Source organism: Chiloscyllium plagiosum, unplaced genomic scaffold, assembly GCF_037043375.1.
Source record: "Chiloscyllium plagiosum isolate Xiang-an unplaced genomic scaffold, Cpla_swu_hap1 HiC_scaffold_3, whole genome shotgun sequence".
NCBI lineage: Eukaryota > Metazoa > Chordata > Chondrichthyes > Orectolobiformes > Hemiscylliidae > Chiloscyllium > Chiloscyllium plagiosum.
The window spans coordinates 48235806-48263805 of NW_028270141.1; the positions used below are offsets into that span (position 1 = coordinate 48235806).

The 28000-nt window shown below is 40.1% G+C and overlaps 1 long non-coding RNA gene across 1 annotated transcript; it reads right to left on the minus strand.

Moving 5' to 3' along the window:
- Positions 1 to 27990, minus strand: LOC148150580 (uncharacterized). The gene is made up of 3 exons (XR_015751800.1): positions 27967 to 27990; positions 16061 to 16152; positions 1 to 600 (listed from the first exon to the last, which is right to left on the minus strand). It is a non-coding gene; the product is annotated as an uncharacterized LOC148150580 (long non-coding RNA).
- Positions 27991 to 28000: the final 10 nt, after the last annotated feature.

Consider the following 28000-nt stretch of genomic DNA (forward strand, 5'->3'; position numbering starts at 1 on the left):
AGGTGTAGAACCTGCGCAGTATGACCATCTCCAGCTCAGAAGCGGCGGGCACGGAAGTAACAGTGCCAGTGGCAACAGGAAATGACCACATTGCCAGGACCTGGAGATGATGTCAGATGGCAGTGACTGGAGGACGACGAAAACTGAAGACAATGGAGAGGGAAAGATGAACTTCTGAAGCTGATTCAGTTCTAGTAATGTCAATTTAATATTAATGTATTAACCTTTTTACCATTTATACAGTTTATTCAATAACTTATTCCACAATCCAAGATGGTGCCGGAGTGTGGCTACATTGTCCATTTTAGATTTATTTAATATTGTACATGTGACAATATTAAATGAATCTAAATCAAAATATTAAGTAAATTTAACTCTGGTGTTTTTGCACAATATTGTGGGAATCTCCATTAAGATGCTGTCTTCCTCCAGTTACTGTTCTGTCCTCAGGTATATTTAGGTCTCAATGTAGCAGAGTTATTTTTGGATCTTTAATTAATGTAGTTCCTGGCACATTTGTTCCGGTTGCCAAATGTTGATCTACGTGTCTTCTCCATGTTACATCATTTCTTATCTATCCGTTGCATGAGTCATAGAGATCTACAACACAGAAAAAAGCTCTTCAGTCCAGCGCATTCATCACAATAAAAAAAACAGCAGGGAAGTGGTCCAGTCTATGCTACAACGATGGCTGGTACACACTTCTCGCCAGTGGTGTAATTCCTCACCAACATCTCTTGATCTTTTTGGAAAATGTAGCATTTGGCCTTGTTCTCTCATTGGAAAACCTGATTCTGTTAGACCATAAGAACAAAAGAAATCGGAACAGGAATAGACTACAATTCAGTAGAATCATGGCTGCTCCGACATTCCTCACAACCATTTACCTGCTTTTTCCCCATAACCCTTGATTCCCTGATTGATCAAGAATTTATCCATCTCAGCCTTAAATACACGTGAGCACTCTGCTGCCACAGCTCTCTGTGACAAGGAGTTCCAAAGCTTCTCAACTCTCTAAGATACAAATTTCTCCTCATCTCATTCTTAATTTGATCCTAGATTCTCCCATGCGGGGAAATATCCTCTCAGCCTTTACCCTGTTAAGCCCCTTAAAAATCCTATATGTTTCAATGAAATCAGCTCTCATGCTTCTAAAATCCAATGAGTAGAATCTCAACCTGTTTAACCTTTGCTCTTAAGACAATTTCTCCATGGCAGGGATCATCCTAATGAAGTTTCTCTGAACTGCCTCCAATGAAATGATATCTTTCGTTTTACAAGGGGACGGGAGGGGGGAGTTGAATGGCACCCAGTGTGGAGTGAATGTAGGCTATACGACTATAATGACTATCTTTTAACTTTATTTATTGATTTTCTTCACTTATGTTATGAAGAACTCTGATGTAGAACTTTAGCTTTTTTTATTTATTTCTCTCTTTTTGTACCTAATCTATTTTGGTACCTAATATTTGTAACTAGGTACTTTGTACCTAAGATGGCATCATGTGTGGTGACAGTGTGCACTTTTCACTCAACTCCTGTATTTTTCTGTTAGAGCACACATGATAATAAAACAATAATTCACCAGCACCTTGTACAGTTGCAGAAACACTGTCCTAATCTTATACTGCCTTGAAATAAGAGCCAACATTCAGTTTTGGTTTGGGCCACTTGCCAACCAATCAGCAGTCTGTTCTCGCACAGTATAAATCTTGTTTTCCTTTACACTGGCATTTCTTGCCAAGTGCCCAGATGGATACAAGACAAAAAGTCTCATGAAAGTTAATTATTATCTGAATATGCAAGCTATCTCCATAATTTTCAAAAGTAAATTGAATATATACCTGAAGGGGAGATATTTGTAGTGCAGGGAATTCATCCAAATGCTGTTTCAGAGAGCTGGCACAGGCATGACCTCCTCCTATGATGTAATGATTCCACACTATGAGGTTCTGTTGCATTCATATTGAATGCAATTCTCCTCAGATGAGGCCAGGTTGCATGTCCGATTTTAAAGTTCCCAACTCCATCACTAGCCCAGTATCTCTGATGTGGCTGAGTGCCTTGGAGCGTTTTACTACATTAAAGCTACTCTTTAATTTCAAGTTACTGTTGTTGAATATCAGAACATCCAGATTTAATGACTGATTGAATCTGTCGAGTAAGTTTGCTGCTGGTTGCCATTTTTGCTGCTTAGGGTGCTTTTATGTGGAGTCACATTGAGTGTCACAAAAATGGGTGATGGGTCATAACAATCAGTATGACACTGGAGCTGTAGGTGTTTGCCATCCCATGGCTTGTAACTCATGAGATTAGATTTGCCTGTGAAAATCCTTTCTACTGACATATAGATCATGGTGTATCTTGTAAGAGTTTTGTTGAGCTGGAACAAACTTCAAATGGTTGAAATGGACAGAAGGACCAACAATTTGAATCATAAGCAAATAAAATAGAAAGCTAGGAATATCATTTCAGTGCAACAATCAACGAGTCCTAGTTTTAGCTTCAAGGCAATCGGTTCATGACTTACTCTAGAACCTGATCCATATAACTGAACTCAACAGAGCCTCATAGTGTGGAATCATTACATCATAGAAGGAGGTCATTTAGCCTATTCATGCCTGTGCCAGCTCTCTGAAACAGCATTTGGCTGAATTCCCTGCACTACAAATATCTCCTCTTCAGGTATCCGTTCAATTTACTTTTGAAAGTTATGGAGGTACCTTGCATATCCAGATAATAATTAACTGACAATACTGCTTTGTCAGAGGTACTGTCTTCAGATGAGCTGTTAGAAAAGATCTCATGGCACTACTTGGGGAAAGGGTGGGAATATCTCGTCAATATTTATCCACAAATCAGCCTATCTGGTCACAGTCATACTGTTTGCTGATTGTGGGAACTTGTTTGCTGATTTGTTACCCTGAATGATCAATGTCAGAGCTCTACATTCTCTCATTAGTGTCTAGAAAACAATAAAACAGACTTGGTTGATTCATTTACTGTCACGTGCACCTAAGTACAGTGAAAAGTTTTGTTTGAGAGTAGTACAGGCAGATCACTGTGGGACGGCATGGTGGCTCAGTGGTTAGCACTGTTGCCTTACAGCGCCAGGGACCCGGGTGCGATTCCAGCCTTGGGCGACTGTCTGTGTGGAGTTTACACATTCTCCCCGTGTCTGCGTGGGTTTCCTCCCGGTGCTCTGGTTTCCTCCTATAGTCCCAAAATGTGCAGGTTAGGTGAATTGGCCATGCAAAATTGCCCACAGTGTTTGGTGCATTAGTCAGAGGGAACTGGGTCTGGGTGGGTTGCTCTTCAGATGGTCAGTGTGGACTTGTTGGGCCAATTGGCCTGTATCCATACTGTAAGGAACCTAATCTAATCACAGTAAATAAGGACAGACAGATGATAAGCTGAAAAAATGCTTGGACAGAGTCATACAGGTTACATTGCATGGGGTGTACACTAGGCGAGACCAACATTAGTTGAAGTTAGAGAGTCCATTCATCAGGCTAATAACAGCCGGGAAGCAGCTGTTGATGTGTGTGTTGAAGTTTCTGCATCTTCAGCTTGATGGAAATGGTTGTAGGAGAGCATTGCCAGGATGCAATGGGTTTTTGATAAGGTTGGCAACCTTTCTGTGACAGCACACCATGTAAATGGAGTCCATGGATAGAAGGTTGACTTCCCTGATGGTCTGGGCTGTGCATACCACCTTCTGTAGTTACTTACGGTCCAGGGCAGAGCAGTTGCCATACCAGGCCATTATGCAGCTGGACAGAATGCTTTCAATGGTGTGTCTGTAGAAGTTGGTGAGGGTCCTTACGGACATGCCAAATTGTCTGAACCACCGGCGGAAGAGGCATTGTTGTGCCTTCTTGATCAGTGCTTCTATGTGGGAGGTCCAGGACATTTTGTCGGTTATTGTCACTCCTAGGAACATGATGCTCTCCATCCTCTCAACCTCAGCTCTGTTGATGCACATGGGGGGTTCTCCTCCCTTCTTTCTGAACTCAGTGATGAGTCCTTTAGTTTTGCTGACATTGAGAGAGAGGTTGTTACTGTTGCACCATGTCACCAAGCCCTCTGTCTCTTTCCTGTATTCTTACACATTGTTGTTTGATTTCCATTCTACCACAGTGGTATCATCAGCAAACTTGTAGCTGGTGTTCGTTTGGAATTAGGCAACGCAGTCATGGGTGTACAGGGAAAACAGTAGGGGCTGAGAACACATCCTTTGGGGGGTGCTCTAGTGTTGAGTGTTATTCTGGAGGAGGTGCAGTTACCTATCTTCGCTGTTTGCAGTCTGTGGGTCACGAAGCTGAGGATCCATTTGCAGAGGGTGGAGTTGAGAGCTAGGTCTCAGAGTTTTGAGATCAGCCTGGAGGGGATAATGGTGCAGAAGGCGGAACTGTAGTTGATGAGCATAGGGTGTCCCTGTTGCCCAAATATTCCATGGATGAGTGCAGGGCTAGGGATATGGCATCTGCTGTGGACTTGTTACGACTTGCAAATATAGCACTTTTCACAAACTCCAAATGTTTCAAATTATTTTACATTCTGTAAAGTATTTTTGAAGCGGAGTCACTGCTGTGATGTTGGAAACAAAACAGCCAACATATGAACACAGAACAAAAATAGGCCATTTGGCCCTTTGAGCCTGTCCCACCACTCAATAAGATCATAGTTGTCCTGATTTTAACTCAACTCTACATTTCTAAATATCCCTGATAATCCTTCATTCCAGCTAGCTTTCTGCATAGCAAGCTCCCACAAACTGAAATGTGACAATGATTATACGATTGAGAGATCAACATTGACCAGGACATCAGGGAAAAGTCTGCTATTCTACTTTAAAATAGTGCCAATGGGACTTTTTAGGCCCAACTGAAAGGAAAGACAGGGTCTAAAGTCTCAAGCAAAAGATAATATTTCTAACAGTTTAACATTGAAATGTCAACATTGGCTTTGGTGCTGCCATCTTAGAATAGGACTTTTTGGGACAAGGGTATTTTGGAAACACTGACATTTTAATTATCATTCTCTAGGACCTTTTAAAATGGAGTTCGCTATCTTCTTCACCTACTTCCTGTGTGGAATGTACTCCCTCACTGTTGATGCATAGGGAATTTGACTTGCATGTTGACCAGTTGGTGAATAAAGACTGACAATATCTGCCTGAGTTGAGATGCTGTAACTGTTGGAAGTGATAGTCTTCACATGAACCTGTTTCCTTCCAGAAGGCAGAAACACACTGACCTGGATGGCCTTTTTTTTCTGAGTGGTAAGATCCTAAGAATACATACCAGTACACAATGGTTGTAACAGAGAGAGGCCATGCAGCGCACTGTATTCTCTGATGGCTCACTGACAGAGCACTTCCCCTAAACCTTGTAGCCCTGTGACAAATGGGATTCAACACAGAAAAGTGATAGGTAGTGGTCTTTGGGAGGGCTAACAAGGCATGGTAGGACCCTGTGAATGGTAGGACCCTACAAAGGACTGAAGCTCAGAGGGACCCTGTTGTATATAGCCACAATACCTGGAGGTGTTTCACAGTCTTCCAGCCTGAGGTTGAACAAATGTTTTATACAAGTTTAAAACTACTTCCCTAATTTTATCTTCTATGCCCATACTTATAAAACACTAGCTTCAGAGACTGCTTTCTTAACTTGCCCTGCTCCCTTGAATTACTTCCGTACATGCATCCACCAGGTCTGCCTGCTCCAGTAAACTCCTTAGAATTGCACCATTTATTCTATGTTATCTGTGAACTGAAACTGAAATTGACAGATTTTTATTAGGCAATGATTATGTAACCAGATGCAGTTGAGATATGGATCAACCATGATCTGACCATAAGCATACTTTAACCTTCAGAGAACAAATGAGAAAAACAAATCTTAAGCAGAATGGAGATGCTGAATTTACCATTTTGACAGGCATTTCTTTAAGGTGCAATAAGATAGGGTGTGGTTACTTTTCATGTGAGCCCCTTCAGTCTTGTGAAGCAAGATCTCTCCCAATGGGTCCACCTTCACCCTAACATCCTACCCTCAAACACATTCACTCCCCACCCTTGCTATATCCTGGAGCCTCAGAGTCTTGTCAAAATAAAATTGGTCAGGGGTCAATACTGAATGAGAGCGCAGATGCAATTTGTCATCTGGGAATAGGGTGGGCAAGGTAATGGCTTCTGTGTGCTACTTAAAAGGTGATAACCAAGCAAGGAGATATGGTGGCAGAGCAAGGTACAGTGACTGTGGATGCTGCATATTCAAGGGACAAAACTGATTCGGGGAGGTGAGGAGTTGGGAGGGTCAAAAATCAAATTCTTCCAGAGTCTGGAGTCACACCCCACAAGAATTGAAGATGGTTGGGATTCTTAGATGGCATTTATTGTTGGCTCAGTGTTAGCCGTAGCACTCAGTCATTGGCACTCTCATCTCTGAATTGGAAAGTTGGTATCAACTCCCATTCCAGGGAATATGTGAATTGACATTACTAATGCAGGACAGGAGAGCAGTCTTTCAGGTAGGATATTATATTGAGATCCTCTCAGGTGAATGCAAAGAATCCTTTGGCCTGATTTTGATGATAATAATACAAGTTATTGCTTTTGACCTGACCAATACTTATTCCTCAATCCACATTACCAAAAATACATATGCAATCACTATCACATTATTGTTTGAGGTAGTTTGCTGCCTGCAAATTAGTGACCCTGTTTCCCATGTGTTGAGGGGCACTTCACTGGCTGTTAAATGATTCAGAACATCCACGAAAGGAGCTGCACAAACTTGAGTCTTTTTCATAGGGATCAGTCAAGGAATTCCTCAGGGAGAAAATCCTCATTCCAACTGCTCTTGGCTGTTTTAAGTTTGTCATAAGGTCAAAGCTGACACTCCATGATATGTAACTCCATTCAACAATGCAAAGTCCAAAATCACCATCAATGGATCAAGAATAACATTCAGAGCTTAGCAGATAGGAATCAGCTAACATTTGCATTATTTATCAGGTGTTGGTCAAATCGGACAAGAGAGGACTCCACCATTTCTGGCAGTTGTTCAGTGGCTCCATCAGTGTGCGCCATCATCAACATCTTGGACAGACCTCAAGAGCCAAGCTGCCATAAAATAAATTGGTGACGTGGATATTTACACTGGGGGTGAGGAGTGCAGAGTCAGGACATTTCATGGGTCCACAGATCTGCCCTAGAAGAAAGTGGCCAGAAAGTTAGGATGATTATTCTGGGATAGTGGAGTTTCCTGAAACTTAGGCCAGGTGATGCCAGAATGAAAGCGAACCTGCCAGGTTTGGGGTAGCCTTCTCAGGAGGCTGCCACAATGCCATAGATTTGATGACATTATTTTTAAAAAAACTGAGGATGAAAACAACAATCTAGCCCTCACCCCTACATTACCTCATTCTCATGCCCACTCCCCCACTTACCTCACCTAAACTCTGTGCCACCCCATGCTCCTATACCCACACACGTGGCTACTTATATGCCCTGTGCCAAACTCATGCTGCCTAATATCTCCACAGCCCTTTATATTCCCTATGCTGACTTAGTACCAACTATTGCCAAGTCATGACTTCCACACACCCATCCTTTGCCCTGACTGCTACATTACCAACTTTCCTTGTACCCACCATGGGTTGTGCAGACATTAAAGAAACTTGAGTCTCACGAGTCACTATTTTAAAAGGAATACTTTTAAAAAAGCAATGAGTAACTTAAAATTCCTTCATCTAATCTGTTATGTAAACACACTTTTCCTTTAGTTCTTCACTTCTTGATAACTGATGATTTCAAAATATTCAGCATCATCTCCTCAGATGCTGAAGCAGTCTCTATCTACATCTAGCAAGACCTGTACCATATTCTGGATTGGGTTGGTAAGTGCTGGGGACATTTGTGCCACATAACTGGAAGGCATTGACCATTGCCTACAAAAGATCACTTTTTCTTGATATTCAATAGCATTAGCATCACTAAATCTCCACTATCCACATCTTGTGAGTCACCAGAAACTCAACAGGACTTCATATAAATACTGTGACCACTAGAGCAGGTTAGAGGCTGGGATGCTACAGCAAGTGGGGTTGTACAGATGGCTCAGTGGTTAGCACTGCTGCCTCACAGCACCAGGGACCCAGGTTTGATTCAACCCTTGGATGATTTTCTGTGTAGAGTTTGCACAATCTCCCTGTGTCTATGTGGGTTTTCTCTGACAGTCCAAAGTAAGGCAGTTGATAAGGTTACCCGCGGTAGGCTCATTCAGAAAGTTAGGAGGTATGGGATACAGGGAAATTTGGCTGTCTGCATACAGAGTTGACTGGCCGAAAGAGGACCGTGAGTGCTAGTGGATGGAAAGCATTCCGCTTGGAGGTCAGTGACCAGGGATGTCCCATGGGGATCTGTTCTTGGGCCTCTGCTCTTTGTAGTCTTTATAAATGACTTGGATGAAGAAGTGGAAGGATGGGTTAGTAAGTTTGCTGATGACACAAAGGTCGATGGTGTTGTAGATAGTGTTGAGGGCTGTTGCAACTACAACAAGACATTGACAGGATGCAGAGTTGGGCTGAGAAGTGGCAAATGGAGTTGAACCTGGATAAATGTGAAGTCCTTTCTAACTATCTTTTGCCAATTTCTGAAGCACATCTTGTAGATAGTGCACACTGCTGCTACTGGGAGGGAATGGATGCTTGTGTATGCGGCATCAATCAAATATGGTATTTCATCCTGGATGGTGTCCAGCTTCTTGAATTTTGTTAGAGCTGCATTCATCCAGGTAAATGCGAAATATTCCATCACATTCCTGACTTGTGACTTGTAGGTGGTGGACAAACTCTGGGGAGTCAGGAGATGAGTTATTTGCTCCAGTATTTCTACACTCTGTCCTGCTCTTGCAGCCAAGTGTTTATATGATAAGTTCAGTTGAATTTCTGGTTAATGGTAAGCCCCAGATTGTAGATATGGGTGATTCAGTGATAGTAACATCATTGAATTTCAAGGGGCAGTGGTTAAATTGTCTCATACTGGAGATAATCATTGCTTAAGGTTTGCGTAGCAAGTTTGTAACTTGACACTTCTTGACCCTAGTGTGGATATCGGCCAGGCTTTGCTGTATTCTAACATGACTGTTTCAGAATCTGTGGAGTGGTGAATGGTGCAGAATATTTAACATTGCACAATGAACATCCCCATTTCTGACCTTATGATGAAAGGAAGGTCATTGATGAAGCAGCTGAAGATGGTTGGGTCCAGGACACTACTCTGAGGAACTCCTGCAGAGATGTCCTGAAGCTGAGATAATTGACCTCCATCAACCACAGCCATCATCTTATTGTGCTAGATATGACTCCAACCACAAGAGGGTTTTCCCCTGATACCTATTTTTCCAATTTTGCTAGGGCTCCTTGATGCCACACTTGGTCAAATGCAGAATTGATATCAAGGGCTGTCACTCTCACCTCATCTCTGGAGTTCAGCTCTTTTATACATATTTGAACCAAGGCTATAATGAGGTCAGGAGCTGACCCTGGATGAACCCAAACTGGGCATCACTGAGCAGTTTATTGCTGAGCAGGTGCTGCTTGATAGCACTGTTGACGACACCTTGCATCACTTCATTGATGATCAAGAGTAGACCTATGGGGCGATAATTGGCCAGGTTGGATTTGTCCTGCTTTTTGTGTACAGGCCGTACCCAGGCAATTTTCCACATTGTTGGGTGGATGCCAGTGTTGTAACTGTACTGGAAAGCTTGGATAGGGGTTCAGCAAATTCAGGAGCATAAGTCATCAATACTGCTGCTGGAAGGTTGTCAGGGCCTACAGTTTTTGCAGTATCTACTGCCTTTCTCTGTTTCTTGATATCACATGAAATGAATTGAATTGGCTGAAGACTGGTATCTGTCATGCTGGGGATCACTGGAGGAGACTGAGATGAATCATTCACTTGGCACTTCTAGCTGAATCCAGCTGAGAGTGCTTCAGTCCTATATGTTGCACTGATGTCTTGGGGTCTTCCATCATTAAGATTGGAGATATGCATGGAGCCTCCTCCAGTGAGTGGATTAATTGTCTACCACTATTTACGACTGGATGTGGCAGGACTGCAGAGTTCAGATCTGATCCATTGATTGTGGGATTGCTTGGCTCTGTTTATCACTTGCTGCTTCTGCTGTTTATCACACAGGTAGTCCAGTTTAGTAGCTTCACCAGGTTAAAACCTTATTTTAGGTATCCTGGTGCTGGTCCTGATATGCCCTCTTGCATTCTCCATTGAACCAGCTTGATCCCTTGGCTTGATGGTAATGGTCGAGTGAGGGATATGCCAGGTTATGAGATTAGACGCTGTACTGGAGTATAATGCTGTTGCTTTTGTTAGTCCACAGTCCACCTCATGGATGATCAGTCTTGGGTTGCTGGATTTGTTCAAAGTCTGTCCCATTTAGCACAGCGATAGCGAAACACTACATGATAGAAGTTATTCTCAATTCTCCACAAGGCATGTGCTGTGGTCACTTTTACTGACAGTGTCATGGACAGATGTATCTGTAGCTGGTAGATTGGTAAGGATGAGGCCAAGTATGTTTTTCCCTCTTGCTGGTTCCCTCACCACCTGCTGCCGCTCCAGCCCAGCAGCTATGTCCTCTTTGAGCCAACCAATTTCATCAATAATGCTGCTGCTGAGCCACTCTTGGTGGTGGACATTGAAATCCCTGACACAGAGTACATTTTGCACCCTTGCCACCCTCAGTTTAAGTGATGTCCAAGATGGAGGAGTACTGATTCACCTGCCTAGTGTGGACAATACACAGCAACTAACAGGAAGTTTTCCTTGCTCATGTTTATTCTGAAGTCATGAGACTTCATGAGGTGAGGAGTCAATGTTGAGGACTCTCAGGGCAACTCCCTCCTGATTACCACTAAGCTGCCAACTGTGCTGGGTCTGTCCTGCCCATGAGACAGGACATATCCAGTGTTGGTGATGGTGGTGTCCGGGACATTGTCTGCAATGTATGATTCTGTGAATATGACTGTGTCAGGCTGTTGCTCAACTATTCTGTGAGACAGCTCTCCCAATGTTAAATAGTATTTGAAAGGTGCTCAACAATTACTGAAATTTGGAGGAGAACAAAAGGCTGAAGATGGCACAATAAGAAGATGGTTGTGGTTGCTGGAGGTCAGTCCTCTCAGCTCCAGGATATCTCTGCAAGAGTTCCGCAGGGTTGTGTCCTGGGCCTTCCTTTTATCATAACCTTGGGAGTGGGGATGTTCATTGTGCAATCTTCAATGTTCAGCACCATTCACCACTCCTCAGACATTGAAACATTGTTACTGGACTCAAGATGTTACATATCTCTGGGGAACCATTAAAAGCCAGGTTCACTGTACCTTACCAATCACAAAAAAACTCAAGAATTACATGTTGAGTACTCCATTCAGTGAATGAATCATATTAACATGTTAAAAAGATATTATGTCAGGAGCAATGAATAAGTCAGGAGATAAGTATATTTACCGTAGCAAAAGAAATAGAAAGAGAAATTGAAATATAATTGAAAACTTGAATATACTGGAGAATGAATCAGAAATTGCATATTCAAAGCTTGAACCTTCAACTGTCAGGTTGGATAATATAGAGGTGCTTATTAAAAATTCATTCACAGGACATGAGCATCACTGGTTGGCACAGCATTTATTGCCCATTCCTAATTGGCCATGGGGCAGTTGAGAGTCAACCACATTGCTGTGAGTCTGAAGTCACATGTACGGCAAACCAGGTAAAGACCAAAAAGAAAGTAGACAGACAAGAGGCTGGAAGAACACAGCAAGCCAGGCAGCATCAGGAGGTGCAGAAGTCAACATTTCGGGTGTAACCAGGTCGACGTTTGCACCTCTTGATGCTGCTTGGTTTGCTGTGTTCTTCCAGCCTACTGCCTCTCTACTTCAGACCAGGTAAGGATGGCAGTTTCCTTTCCTAAAGTCATTAGTGAACTAGTTGGGTTTTTCTGACAATCAACAATGGTTTTATGGTCACCATTAGACTCTTAAAACTTCACATTACATCGTGTTTTATCTTTCGGGAAAGCCACTTGCAAACACCGGCATAGAATTATGTCAATTGGGAACAAGAGGAAAAACAATTTTGGCTGTTCGTGATCCCAAAATGGGGGATACATTACCCACAGAACAACAATCTTATACACTCAAGTTAGAGAGGGGAGTTCAGTGAGAAAAGAGATTAAAAAAAAATAAAACTGTGGATGCTGGAAATCAGAAACAAAATCAGAAATTACTGGAAAAACTCTACGGGTCTGAAAGCATCTACGGAGAGAAAGCAGAATTAGCGTTTCAGGTCCAGTGACCCTTTGTCAGATAACAGTTCTGAACAGAGTTCTGAACAAGAGTCACAGGACCCAAAACATTAACACTGTGTCCTCTCCACAGAGGAAAGAGGTAAAGTGGCCAGAAATATTCCGTACTGATTACTGCTAAAGTAACGTGGTAAAAAAATTAAACTTATATCCTATTCTAAAATTCAAGAACTGCATTAAATTAATTGGATTCACATGATTTAATGGATGGATTCTGAGTAATATCAGCTTTTTGAATTCCAGAATGATTTTATAATCGCGAAGTCATGCTGCTTGGAATGAAAAATGAACTAACAAAATTCCATGATTAACCATAAAGTGGTTGAAGGACTCTAATTATATTGTGCACCTCAAAGATTTAGTTGTTTTTAGTCAAACCTGGGATGAACTATTACACCACTTGACTGAACTCTTTAACCACCTGCAGAAAGGCAATTTGGCTATAAATCAGGCTAAAAATGAAATTGCTGAGGCAAAGGTGGCTGATTTGGAAACAGTATGGGACAAGATCAGTAACACCTAGAGAAGTGAAAGTAAAGACTATTTTGGATTTTCCAATGCCCAGGACAAAATGTGAAATTTTGCTATTCTTGGCACAAATGGATTTTAGCCCAGAATTTGCCCTGATCTTCACTGTTGTTGTATTTGTTGAAGAAAGGTAGAAAGTTTGAATGGATACAGGACTGTCAGAGTGCATTTGAAAATGTGAAAGCTGTGCTGACAACCACACGCGTCGAGTTATGAGAAACCATTCAAACTGGCTGTTGATGCCTGCAATAACAATGTGGGAGCTGATTCCTGTAAGATGATAAGATAGGGATCGATTAGCTTGTCAGTTATTTTTCAAAGAAACTGACTGCATGTCAGCAAAAACAGCCAACAATTGAGATGGAAATATTGAATCTTGTGTTAGCTCCACATCCTTTTGGTATATACATCACCAAACCTGTGGAAGATTTTGTTATTTTTATGGAACTTGATTTCCTTGGAAAAAAAGTTGGGCTGAAAACTTACAATCATTCCAGTGAAGCTTAATTCTCAGCCTGCATCATTTGAAAAGTATTTAAATGCCTGGAAAATAAAGTGTTGTAGTAAATGGCTTCTCAAAAGCACATATAAAATATATCAAGACTTACATGAAATATGGTTGCTGTGTAACTCATAGCATGCCTAATGTCAGCAGGTTACCACTATTAATGTGACATATAAGTAGTGTTAATAGAGTTGTACAAGTGAACAGAGTAAATATTGAAGAACATTTTTTCTGGTTTTCACTTATAAGGAGCAGGGATTGATTTACTTTTTGCTTAGGTAAAGCATCCATAGCTTGGAAAGCCTTTGGCTTGAGTTTGTAGATGTCCCTATTGAAGTCAGATATATGAAGCAGTTTCCCCGAGAAAAAAAGAGTTCCTAAAAGTTAGACATTAGCTTACCTCTGTATAAGGGTTTTAGTTTGAAAATTCAAGATGAGAAGTGTTAGTGAGAACCCCAAAGGGGTTATTAGAAGCTAAAAAATGTCTAAGCTCAGTTGTGTGAATACTTAAAAGGCTATCAATGTTTGAAGACCAGGGATTTAAAGCAAAAGTTAAGTCAAATCTATAAGTGAAATACAAAAGGGAATTCTTACTAGAGTTTGAGTATTGTAAAGAGGTGCTGTTGTATTTCTACTGTATTTTAAAATCTGGGTTCATTCCATTGTATCTTTTGTTTTGTGTAACAAACCTCTCCTTTACTGCCAAGCCGGATCTGTAGCATTGTATACTTGTGTTTAGTTGAAAGACCACCTTGTTAATTTGAAAATAAATAATTATCTATCTGTTCAGATTTTAGTCTGGGATCTGACTTGTCCAAACAAAACATCAGCTGGGATCATAAAAATACAAATTCAGAAGAAATATATACACAGGATCAAGTTAATGAAGATGATTGGATAATGGTCAAGAAATACAATCACACAATTATGTAATAATGCCAGTCATAAATGCAATATCCAACTGAAGCCAAATATGATTATTGCCTATAGATTAATGAAAAGAACACATACTGGGGTATTCATTGAATGTACGGCATTTGCAACAAGTAGACATAAGTGGACAATGCAATTATGAATATATTACCAAGATGATTTTACTTAAATAAATAGTGATTCTAATTGGACCAGCCATTTTTTATTTATACATTTTTAAAGTAAATTAAAATGCATGTTTAAAATATAACTTAGTGTTGCATAATACTGTCTAGCTGTGACCAGAAGAGAGCAGTATTCATTGCAAAAGATATCCAATGTTTTGTACCCTAAACAAGACACTGAAAAGCTGTTGTTTAAAGGAGCTGTTGGGTGGCATGAAGCAGTAAGAATGAAATTACATGTTCAATAAGTCTCTGCACAACTTTACAATTATTTTCCAAATATTCGGTTGTGACCTAACATGCAGAACATTTGAAGACTTGAATCTGATTTCAAATACATTCTGACTGAAACTGATTTGAAAGAAAGCACATATGTGTATACAGAATCTTTCAGGACCCTGGACTATGGCAAAATAATTTACAACCAATTTAGTAATTCTGTATTCTACTCACAATTGTAATGTAAGAAACCCAACAACCAATTTGTAATAAATAAGAGGCCAGATACAGTAACCTGTTTTTGTGATGTCGATTGAGGGATAAATATATTGGCTAATTACTGGCAATAACTCCAATGCTGTTCCTGGAAATCATAGAATCCCTACAGTGTAGAAGTAGGCCATTTGGCCCAACGAGTCCACACGACCCTCTGAAGACAATCCTACTTGACCCACCCCACGACTGTATTCCTGTGACCCTGCATTTCCCATGGCTAAGCCACCCAGTCTGCACATCCAAGGACTTTATTGGTAGTTTAGCATGGCCAATCCACCTAACCTGCATATCTTTGGACTATGGGGAGGAAATTTACATAGACACAGGGAGAACGTGCAAACTCCATATAGACAGTCGCCCAAGGGTGGAATCAATCTCAGGTGCCTGGTGCTGTGAGGTAGTAGTGTGGATCACTGAGCCACTGTGCTGCCCTGTGGGGAGCTTTTATGTCTAACGCAGACAGGACCTGCATTTAACATCTTACCCAAAAGGTAGATTGTTACTAAATAATGTGAAAGTTTCAGCACAATTCTGAATTGAAATCAGCAGTGAAAAGTAGCAGAGAAAACGATTTATCAATTGGCACCTATGGGACCAGGAGTGTGCCAGTTGATCAAATCTTCTGGATAATCAACAGGTCCACATAATTAATGTAAAAACACACATTAAGTAATAGAAACCTAATGCAGGGGGCATACACATCACTGTATATTTTACTTGCAGCATAAATCACTTAAATAATATACAACTTTGCCTTGAATAAAACTTACCGAGCCTTCTCACTCGCACTCTCAACTGATGTATTCGAACACCCCATAGATTGTGGTATTTGAATCAACTGTTGGTATCTCATGTGGCCATTCAATTGGTCAACAGGTATGGAGGTTTAACAAGAACTGGATAGAATGATGCATTAACTTCATGGTATTTGAGGGATGTAATGTTTGCTGCCTCATTGAGAGTGCTGGTTCATGTGGTGCCAGGTAAAACAAAGTTGCAATACTGGGAACACACATTGGCACATTCATTGATGCACTTACATCATCGAAGAAACAAAGTCAGGGAAAATATCTTCTTCCATATTTTCAGTAGGCCACCAGTTCATCTGCCACAAACTCCAGAAGTCTTTGATCTGCTCAGTTTGGGAAAGAAATTATCAAAAATAACTAGGAAGTAGATGAGGCAATTTTTTTTAGCCATCAAAACAGTAATTTGTTATAATCTGGAAAGCATAGCTTAAAAAGGAGATGGAAGCAGATTCCAAAATAACTTGAAAAAGGGAATTAGATAAATAATTGAAAATAAAAGATTTGCAGGGTCTTGGGGAGAAAGCAGAGGCGTGGTTCTTATAGGATTTCTTTTTTTTAAAAGAGCTAACACAGGTACAGCAGGTCAAATATTTCTCTTCTGTGCTGCGTGCATCAATGATGAGTTTCTGTTTAGGCAATTGAGATCAATTCCTTTCTAATGCATTTTTGTGCTGTCAGAGCCAGTATTTGGCAAGTATTATAAATTCAGAGGATAGACAGTTAAAAGCATTTGCTGCATTCAACTGCTACAATGTTTAATGGCTCCAAAATATTAGATACATTCAGTAGTGCTGAGGAATTGGGGCAAGCTTGTTGTGAGGTTTTCAGTATGTCATTCAAAACAATTCAACTATCACTGGAAAGCAATTTCTGAATCACAGTTAATTGGAATTAGAGACAGGAACAAACTCCATGGAGAAAAGGATTGTTTACTAGGATCTGCTGAAAAGGCAACTAGGTCTGTGCAGTAAATTGGTGTTGATATGTCTTTAAGAGCATAAAAAAAAGGAACAGGAGAGGGTGGCATGGTTTGCACATTCTCTCTGTGTCTGCATGGGTTTTCTCCGGTTTCCTCCCACAGTCCAAAGATATGCAGATTAGGTGAATTGGCCATGCTAAATTGCCCATAGTGTTAGGTGAAGGGGTAAATGTAGGGTTGCTCTTTGGAGGGTTGGTGTGGACTTGTTGGGCCAAAGGGCCTGTTTCCACACTGTAAGTAATCTAATCTCTAATCTTGCTCACCATTCAGTAGGATCATGGCTGATCTAACATTCCTCACATCTACCTTCCTATTTTTTACCTGTAACCCTTGATCGCCCTACTGATTAAGAATCTCTATTTCAGCCTTAAATATACACAAGGACTGAGGCTAAGTATGGACTCCTGTCAAAAGAAGTGGACACAAAGGTGAAAGCGACAGAAGATTCACCACCCTTTTGTGCCCGACATTTATTATTAATACTAAACCTAATACTGTGTTGAGTTCAATTACAACAGGACATATTTAAAAATCACACAACACCAGGTTATAGTCCAACAGGTTTAATTGGCAGCACTAGCTTTCGGAGCACCGCTCCTTCATCAGGTGGTTGTGGAGGACACAATTGTAAGACACAGAATTTACAGCAAATGTTTACAGTGTGATGTAACTGAAATTATACATTGAAAAATACCTTGATTGTCTGTGGAGTCTTTCATCTGTTAGAATGACCATGATAGTTTCACTTCTTTCATATGTAAATCACAAAACTTTTTTTAAAAGTTACATTATCAGGTTAACTGTAACAATTGATGTCAGCCAGATAATATGTTGAAGGTGTTAGCCCCCTGTGTTCCCTGCCTGTGCCATAATATTTAGACTGATTCTAATCTAAAAAGTGAGTTAACAGAGTCTTACATGGATTCATGCAGTTTTTGAGCAAAGTGCAACGTAACTCTGCAAGTACAAATTCACCCCACAAACGCATATGTATGTGTGTGTGTATGTGGGTTTTTGTGTGTGTGTGTGTGTCTGGGATGGGGAGGTTGTGGGTGTCTGTGAGAGAGAGTGTATTTGTGTGTGTATGTGAATGCAAAGCGTCTAAGTCTGTGAGAGGGTGCATGTCTGAGTGTGGGAGTGTGTGTGTCTGTAGGAGTGTGTGTGTGTCCTGGGTAGGGGATTGTGAGTGACTGAGAGAGAGAGTGTATATATGCATGTGTGTGAGTTTAAAGTGGTCTAAGTCTGTGAGAGGATGCATGTGTGGAGTGTGTATGAGTGTCTGTAGGAGTGTGTGGAGATCCTCTCCACTTTAAGCCAGCAGTTAGTGGTATTGATAGTACACACACACACAGACATACATATATACTGACACACACTCCTACAGACACACACACTCCCACACACATCCTCTCACAGACTTAGACCACTTTACACTCACACACACACATATACACTCTCTCTCACAACCCCACACCCCAGACACACACACACACAGTCCTACAGACACACACACTCCTACATGCACCCTCTCACAGACTTAGACACTTATACACTCACATACACACACATATACATGCTCTTTCACACTCACAACTCCCCACTGCAGACAGACAGATAGACACACAAACACCTACATGCACACATATACCTATACATTTGTGGGGTGAATTTGTACTTGCAGAGTTACGTTGTACTTTGCTCAAAAACTGCATGAATCCATATAAGACTCTGTTAACTCACTTTTTAGATTAGAATCAGTCTAAACATTATGGCACAAACAGGGAAGGAGCTGGAAATGTGTTGCTGGAAAAGCGCAGCAGGTCAGGCAGCATCCAGGGAACAGGAGAATCGACGTTTCGGGCATAAGCCCTTCTTCAGGAAATCTTATGCCCGAAACGTCGATTCTCCTGTTCCCTGGATGCTGCCTGACCTGCTGCGCTTTTCCGGCAACACATTTCCAGCTCTGATCTCCAGCATCTGCAGACCTCACTTTCTCCACAAACAGGGAACACAGGGGGCTAACACCTTCAATATATTATCTGGCTGACACCAATTGTAATTTTATAAAAATGTTTTGTGATTTACATATGAAAGAAGTGAAACTACCATGGTCATTCTAACAGAAGAAAGACTCAACAAACAATCAAGTTATTTTTCAATGTATAATTTCAGTTACATCACACTGTAAACTTTTGCTATGAATTCTGTGCCGAACAATTGTGTCCTCCACAACCACCTGATGAAGGAGCGGCGCTCCGAAAGCTAGTGCTTCCAATTAAACCTATTGGGCTATAACCTGGTGTTGTGTGATTTTTAACTTTGTACACCCCAGTCCAACACCGGCATCTCCAAAACAGGACATGTCACCACCCTGGTTAAAATAAAATATTTTTTTGACCAGTGGAAGAGTAAGACTAGGAGAAGAATCAGCTCAGTCCTCCAGCCTCAGTTGTAACAAAATCTGAATGCTCGGTTCACACCATATACCAGCTCAGTACTGCTCTGATATCTTCAAGTTGGATATGAGTCAGACTTTTAGCATTTTTGGAACAATTTTCACCATTTTTGGAACAATATAACTGAAGATTAAATATGATGACTATGCACAAAATGTTTTTAATTTAACTCATTTAAGAAACTGAACACATTGATCTTAGGCACTGATCTACCACTGGCACAAAGTAAAGGGATTCTCTCAATGGTGTGAGCAATTTTACTGCATGGAGTTGTGTAGTTAGGAGTTTACATCACAGAAGTAGGTCAGCTGTTTCAACTCGTCTATGCCAGTGTTTACACTCTACGTGAACCTTTAGTAGTTATGATTTGGAGATTGCCGGTGTTGGACTGGGGTGTACACAGTTAAAAATCACACAACACCAGGTTATATTAGACTATAACCTGGTGTTGTGTGATTTTTAACTTTAGTAGTCAGTGTCAGTAAAGGCTTTCTATAAAATTAAGTAGAGCAGTGAAACAGCCAAAAAATCTGTATGGCAATTTGGATTAGGCTAGATTACTTACAGTGAAGAAACAGGCTCTTCGGCCCAACAAGTCCACACCGACCCTCTGAAGAGCAGCCCACCCAGTCCCATTCCCCTACACCTAACACTATGGGCAATTTAGCATGGCCAATTCACCTAACCTGCACATTTTTGGATCTAAATGAGCTTATTTATTAGAGATGCACAAACCATAATCTGAATCAGCAGAAAATTATCATTCACTATGTACAATAGCATTAACTGCATGTCTATCTGACAATGAAGAACTATCTTCTTTTGATGAGTTTCTAGTGATTCACAATGTTCTACTCACCTCTCCGACACTTCAACTCATATTAAACATGACCACACATATACTGTATTAAAGAACTGCATAAAGGTTTGAAGACCTTGAAAGCTCTGATGGGCAAACATACTGCAAAGCACTCAATGAGTGGTCTAGAAGTAATTAAAATAAAATCTCCTGTGGTGAATCTTCCATGAAATCCCATACCTGACTGTAGAACTAAGTGAAATATATATCTTTAGTGGATATACCAAGCACTGAGTGTAGGCTTGCATTCAACATCCCTCGGAGACACTTCAGCAAAACTATCTTCTGTTAACTCTTCACCTTCCATCTTACATAAAATGAGATAAAGTTTGCTGCCATTTAGGAATTATAAAGTTCCTATTTATTGCATAAATTTTATTATCTTGGAACACCAATTTATAGCAGGAAAAAACTACATTCTTATACTCTGAAGGAAATTTCCTGTGACGTAACATTCACGATCAAGAGAAAATTATTCAAAAGCATCAAATTCCATTTTTCTTTGATCTCAGTATTCAGGCAAAAAAACAAGGTCTCTACATGATAATCACCTTTCAGCTTCCATGTATCTCAAACCTCAAGTAAATACCACATCTCCAGTCACTCAATACCCTCCCCTCAATTAGGTACCTGTGTTTGCATGTGTGGGACCTAATTTTATTGTCTCAGAGGCAAAATAGGAACTGTCAGCCATGCTAATCTCAGCTCAAAAGAAATGGGTCCATTCAGCTGTATGATTATGAATCAAAACCTTTGTACATCACTAATTAGGCTTGTGTTCTACATCCAATTCTGAGCACTATTCTTTAGAAGGAATTAAATTAAGGATCCGGAGAAAGTGCAGAGTTGATTTACTAGAATGATTGAGAGACTTCAGTTACTTGCAGGAACTAGAGAAATTGGGGTTGTCCTCCTTAGGTCAGTGATGGTTAAGGAGAGATTTATTAGAAGTGTTCAAAATTTTGAGGGTTTTGATGACATAGATAGCAAGAGTTGCTTCCAGTTGTGTTGATACTGCAGGATACATTTAAACTACTACTTGTCACTACTCCTACCCAGGAGATCTACTGACATGTTATGCCCTGCTTGTCTTTCATCTATAGCCTGTCTGTAATCACATTGTGATATCTAGCATCCAACTACACCCAGGTTGGCCCCTCCAACTGCTGCCCTCCACTTTGCCCTCTAGAAGAGATTTCTGTTGCTTTGATCAATCAGCTGAAACACTGACACTGTTTTTCTGAATGTCATTTTTTAGAGTTTTTGTTGTTCTTGCATATTCAAGGGCTTTCTTTATTTTTCTTATGATTTGATAGGAAATCTGTAGCACACGTCTTAACATCCACATTTCAACGCTCTTGATATTCTTTCATTGATTGTTATTTATTGTCCAGGTTCCTGAGATATACAGGAAAAGTGGATAGATTTTGCAGCTTATGAGGTTTTTTCTTGTTTCAAGTTTGAGTTTTCATGTGATTAACATATGTTTCACAATCACAACATTTCTCTAGCTATGTTTATCTTTCTAAGCTCTGAATTAGATTTGCCATCTCCTGTTCCCATTTGTCCCAAATAGACAAACTTATCTCTTTCGCTCAAAGTGACACCATCCATCTCAATCTTTGCCATAGTTTATTTTACTGTATTCCTTCTAACTACCATTATTTCTGTCTTTTTAGAGTCTGTGCTCAATCAGTTTACCTGTTCTACAATATTTTTAGGGCATCTTCTGATTCTGCAAGTTGCTCTGTGCCTTCAATGTACTTGCTGCATTCTTACCTCAATTGTTTACCCTCAGAAATTCCTCTAATTCTCTGCAGAATGTAATTGCCAAAAAATAAAACTGTGGGAATGGAAATAGTATAAATACTTCTTATGCAGCAGGTTTTATGATTGGAATGCAACATCTGAAAAGATGTTGGAGATGATTTTAAAATTATACATTTTTTTAATCAACCTATTCAGATATGTCATTACAGAGCTCTGGAGTAGGTGGAACTTGGACATGGGCTTTAAAATTTTATACTTGAAAGTTAAGGCACATGGGGAATGAGATGATTATACAACTTTTTCAAAGAGCTGGCACAAGAATTAAAGGTTGTACTGTCAAACTCAACAACCTGTAGGTTAAGGACACTTGTGGTTTTGTCAACTGTAACTCTTATGAGTAGTAATTACAACTCTAAGCTAAAAGCATTGAGATTTAATCTCTTAATCCAGCACAACAGTGACAATATTCAATGCACTTTGAGATGTTCTGGTCGTGAAAGGTTTATATAAACACAAATTCATTCTTGCAATCATTTATTTTATAGTAAGTGCTGGCAGACAGAAAGTGTCTTACTGGCAATGTCACAGTCTCATGCTGGTCAAATTCTACCAGTGATGTGGGTGGAATTTTAATTTAATTGATAAAATCTCAAATTGAAAACTACTGTCACTAATAATAAGCATTAAATTACTATTGAGAAAAACCCACTTGATTGCCCTTTAGGGAAGAAAATCTGTGGCCATGTGGTGTACATGTGACTCTAGACTCTCAACCGTTTGGTTAATTCTTACTTTGGTTAACTGCCCTGTGAAATGACCTATCAAGCCACTCCACTGAAGAACAATTAGGAATGGGCAACAAATACTGGCCTTGCCAGTGCCAGGCATATGCTGCGAATGAATAAATATTATTTGCCTCAACTATCCCATGGGTTCACAAAGTTAATTTTCTCAACACTCTGTATTTACATATAGCCATAAAATCAAAGGAAAAGATAAATAACAGCAACGTAGTTGATGCTAATTGCTCTCTGAAATGGCACCAGCATATTACTCAGTTCAATTCGCAATAGAGAACAAATGCTAATCTTGTCATTGACCAGTGGAGTGCCACAACGATCAGTGCTAGGTCCACTACTTTTCATCATTTATATAAATGATTGGATGTGAACATAGGAGGTAAGTTTGCAGATGGCACCAAAGTTGGAGATGTAGTGGAGAGTGAAGGAAGTTACCTCAGATTACAATGTGAACTTGATCAGATGGGCCAATGGGTTAAGGAGTGGCAGATGGAGTTTAATTTAGATAAATGTAAGGTGCTGTATTTTGGGAAAGCAAATCTTAGCAGGACTTATACACTTAATGGTAAGGTCCTAGGAAATGTTGCTGAACAAAGAGACCTTGGAGAGCAGGTCATAGGTCCTTGAACATAGAGTCGCAGGTAGATAGGATAGTGATGGTGTTTGGTATGCTTTCCTTTATTGATCAGAGTATTGAGTACAGGAGTTGGGAGGTCATGTTTTGGCTGTACAGGACATTGGTTGGGCAACTGTTGAAATATTGCCTGCAATTCTGGTCTGCTTCCTAGTGGAAGGATGTGGTGAAACTTGAAAGGGTTCAGAAAAGATTTACAAAAATGTTGCCAGCGTTGGAGAATTTGAGCTACAGGGAGAGGCTGACAGGCTGGGGCTGTTTTTGCTGGAGCATCGGAGGCTTGGGGTGACCTTATAGAGGTTTATAAAATCATGAGGGGCATGGATAGGGTGAATAGACAAGGTCTTTTCCCTGGGAGTCCAGAACTAGAGGGCATAGGTTTAGGGTGAGAGGGGAAAGATATAAAAGAGACATAAGGGACAACTTTTTCACATAGGGGGTGGTGCATATATGGAATGAGGTGCCAGAGGAAGTGGTGGAGGCTGGTACAATTGCAGCATTTAAAAGGCATCTGAATGGGTATATGAATAGGAAGGGTTTGGAGGGATACGGGCTGGGTGCTGGCAAGTGGGACTAGATTAGGTTGGGATACCTGATCGGCATGGATGAGTTAAACCGAAGGGTCTGTTTACTTGCTGTACATCTCTATGACTCTATGAGGCTAACAAACGCATAAAGAAAAATTCGGTTCAAAATGTTCTAATATGTACATTATCAAAAGATGATACCAGAACAAAAATTGTGGAGTTGATTGACTGCTTCATCTTTTGATGACTCAGGTTGTCTAAAGGTGAGAGAAAGCAAGAAATTGTGGACCTATTAATCCAACGTTTACTGCAAGGAGGTTATTAGAATCTTTAATTAAAGACAAAGTGGCTGAGCACTTAGAGAAATTTGAGCTGATAAGAGAACACCAAAAATTGATTTCTAAAGGGCAGGTCATGCCTATCAAATTTTGCTGAATTAATTTTGAAAAGGTGGCTAAAGTTGTGGATGGAGTAGTATTTACGGATGTAATTTATATGAACTTCCAGGAGGCGCTCAATAAATTTCCACGTAAGAGGCTATTAACTCAAATTAAAGCTCATGAAATTGAAGGGAATTTAATGACTTGAAGGGGGATGGGGCATGAAGCAGCAGCCTCAGAGCTGGAATAATGGTGATGCACTGAAACTGGATGAAGCTAACCAGGTGTCACATGGGGAATTGTCTTGGAGGACGGGAGAGCATTCAACTACTTATTCTATTCACCAATGAATTAGACAGAAAACGCAGCAAAGAGCCTTCTATCCTCGTTCACTCATGACACAAAGATTGGCAGTATAATCAGTGCTGCAGGAGCTTCACATTATAAAGGGATAGTGATAGTTTAAATGAGTGGGCAAAACAATAGCAGATGAATTTCACTGCAGTTCAGTGTGACTTCATTCAATATAGACCAATGAAAATAATGATCCGAATATCATTTAATTAGTGAGAAGTGAGGAAGAGGAATTTTGGAGGCTTAATTGCACTGACCATTAAAATATAACACTCAAAGCCAAAAAGGCCAATGGAATGTAAGTTCTTCAGACCTGGAATATACTTGGAAGGCTAGAATGTAAAGGGGTGGAAGTTTAACTACAGCTGGATAAAAACTTGGTCAAATGAAAGAAAGAAAATTTTCTGTCTTTATTTCAGAATTGCAAATTTTTGTGAACCGGGTGGACTTTTATGAAAATCAATGGCTGTTTAATACTCACTGTTACTGATTCCCGATTTAGTAAAGTGAATTTAATTTTTTTCTGACTGCCGTGTATCCAGGGCATTGGCTTGGGCCTCTAAATACTTGTTCAGTGACATTACTACTACACTACTGACTCCTCTTTGCATGTGTGTTAAGGAACAGGAAAGCCCATTCAGCCAGCTCTGCCATTTAATGCAAGCATGGCTGATGAAACATTTCCGTCACTCTTACCCACACTTTTCCTGAAATGCTTTTATGTTATTGGTTTCCTCATCACCAGGCAGTATCCTAGCGAAGCAAAACCTAAGAACAGCAGACAAGGGAGCTCTGAAATAAAAGTACTGGAAATACACAGTGAGGTAAAAAACAGGGTAAATATTTCATCAGAATTGAAGAAAGTCAGAATATATCAATTTTATCTGAAGGGAAGAGTTGGGAGATGAAGGAGAAGGCAGAAGGGAAAGCAGGGATGGGAGGTGAGGAGGAAGGCAGAAGAGATTACTTTAAAATTTTCATCATGTAATGAACGTAGTAAAGAAACAAAGAGGTGTCCAGACGAGGTGTGAATGGCTTAGCACTGGCCATCCAAATGCAGACTGAATGAGAAAAGAAGAAAATGAGATTTAAAGGAAACGTGAATGAGTGATGAAAGAAACAAAACAGAAGTAGTGGTCATGATCTGAAACTCGAACTCAATGTTGAATCCCAAAAGCCTTCGCGAGCCAAGTTGGAGAATAAAGCGATCTTCCTCAAGCTTCACTGGAGCAAGTTAGGGACAGAAAGGTCAGAATGCCAACAAGGGGGAGAATTGAAATAAATCACAGGGCCATGTCTATGGACTGAACGTAGGGTTCTGCAAAGAAATCTGAACTTGGATCCCTCCCCCCAATCATAACCTTTTTTGTCTACTTTGTTTGCTGGTTCGATTTTTACTCATTTGGCTAGTTCATCACTTTGTATTCAGATGGTTGAAATCCAGCCATACTCATTAGCAGTTGCTATGGGTTAGGGAAGGGTTTATGTGGGAGCAAATAGTAATCTGAATGGAAGAAAATTGGTTTGGAGTCAACCACATTGCTATGGGTCTGGAGTCACATGTAAAGATGGCAATTTCCTTCCCTAAAGGGCATTACTGAACTAGATGGAATTTCTGGACAACTAGCAATGGATTACCCCTCATACTCATCATTGAGCTGAGGAGTTTAATTCAAAGAAATGTGAGGTGCTGAATTTTGGAAAGGCAAATCAGTGCAGGACTTATACACTTATTCATTTAATGGTAAGGTCCTGGGGAGTATTGCTGAACAAAGAGACCTTGAGGTGCAGGTTCATAATTCCTTAAAAGTGGAGCCCCGGTTGATAAGATAGTGAAGAAGGTGTTTATTATGTTTATGTTTACTGGTCAGTCCATTAAGTATAGGAGTTGGGAATCATGTTCTTCAGTCATCCTGAAAGGCAGATAAACAACAAGCATCTGCAGTCCTCACTTTCTCCGAGATAAACAACAAAGCAGCACACACCAGTGACACACAAGTAAATTTTAGTTAACTGAGGTAATAATGTCTGTGCTTTGAAGGAAATCCAATAGATAATCATGCTTTTGCTCTTTTACCACACACAATAAGAATGATTTCAAAGAAGATCAAGACTATACAAAAGCCATAATGAAGAGAAAATACAGACCATGAAATATGTGTGATGTGGTGGAACAGAACTGGCTTTCACAAATGGCCACAATTGAATGGAATACCGTGGAATCGTCATGAGGTGAATTGCGTGGGAATTTGTGAAAACCTTCAAGTTGTGGAAGATGAAACATGGCCACTGAGGAACACAGGTTAAGGTACCACACCATCTAACAGAGTTGTTTCAATACAATCTGTGCGCAAAGCATTAATCAGCAGTGAGAGTAATGCCCCAAATTGCTTATTTTTAGGGGTTTCTTCCATCTATTTCACTGGCTCAAAATTCAGTTCACTAGTACCTAAGTCACCTACCAAACTGGTCATGTTCCCAGATCACAGTTGTGACATTATGACAGTTGTACTGATTCAGGAAAGATCTTTCATACTCAGTTGGTTTCCTAGGCATTCAAAGTAAGTTTAAAAGACATTTGCTTATCACAAGATACTTCATTTTTCTGACAATAGTATGTTATCATAGGCAATTCAATTTTTTTTTAAAAGAGTAATTTTCACTGATTTAAAAATCAGAATGCTCACAAGAGGAGGACTGAACATTATTAACAATGATTTTTTTTTTGGTAATAAACTGACTTCCAGCCATCTGAATCAAATTGCCACTCTTAAATATGTCAAGTGATATTGTTCAGTGGAAGGGAAAAAGAGAAGCAATTCTGCTTTATCCAGTTCCTGTTCGTGTTAGTCCATGAAAATTTCATGTTTGTGATGATGCAAGTTAATTTATGCACAAACATGAAACCTAACCTCATGTTTATTTCTGGTGTGATTTATATCAAAAGAAAACCTTTGGTCTTGTCTGGAGGGACTGAATAGTCTGTTTCTGACCCTTTTCCCAAAGTAATCCTACCACGTCCTAACACCATATTCCCTTGCTATGGTTAACCTGGGACTGGAATACTACCTTTTAACGTTAAAAAAACACAATTGGATTTTAGCTCTGTGACTTTGGATTAAATTTGTTAAGTAGTTCACAAACATGAAGGAAAATCACCACGGGATAAAATATTTGCTTTGTTCTTTTTGACAATGCATTTTGTAAGATTTTAAGAAAAAACAAAAATTCTGTTAATTTGGATAAGTTAACACTTGCAATTCTTGAATTGATTAAGTCAAAGAAGCTTACAATTCTAAATGATACAAGATAAAAATGTGATCTGACTGATGAGACTGGAAATATTTTTAACCCTGCACTTAGCATTGCATTGCCTACCTGAGCCTGAATGCTTGTCCTGCTTTTTTTTCCC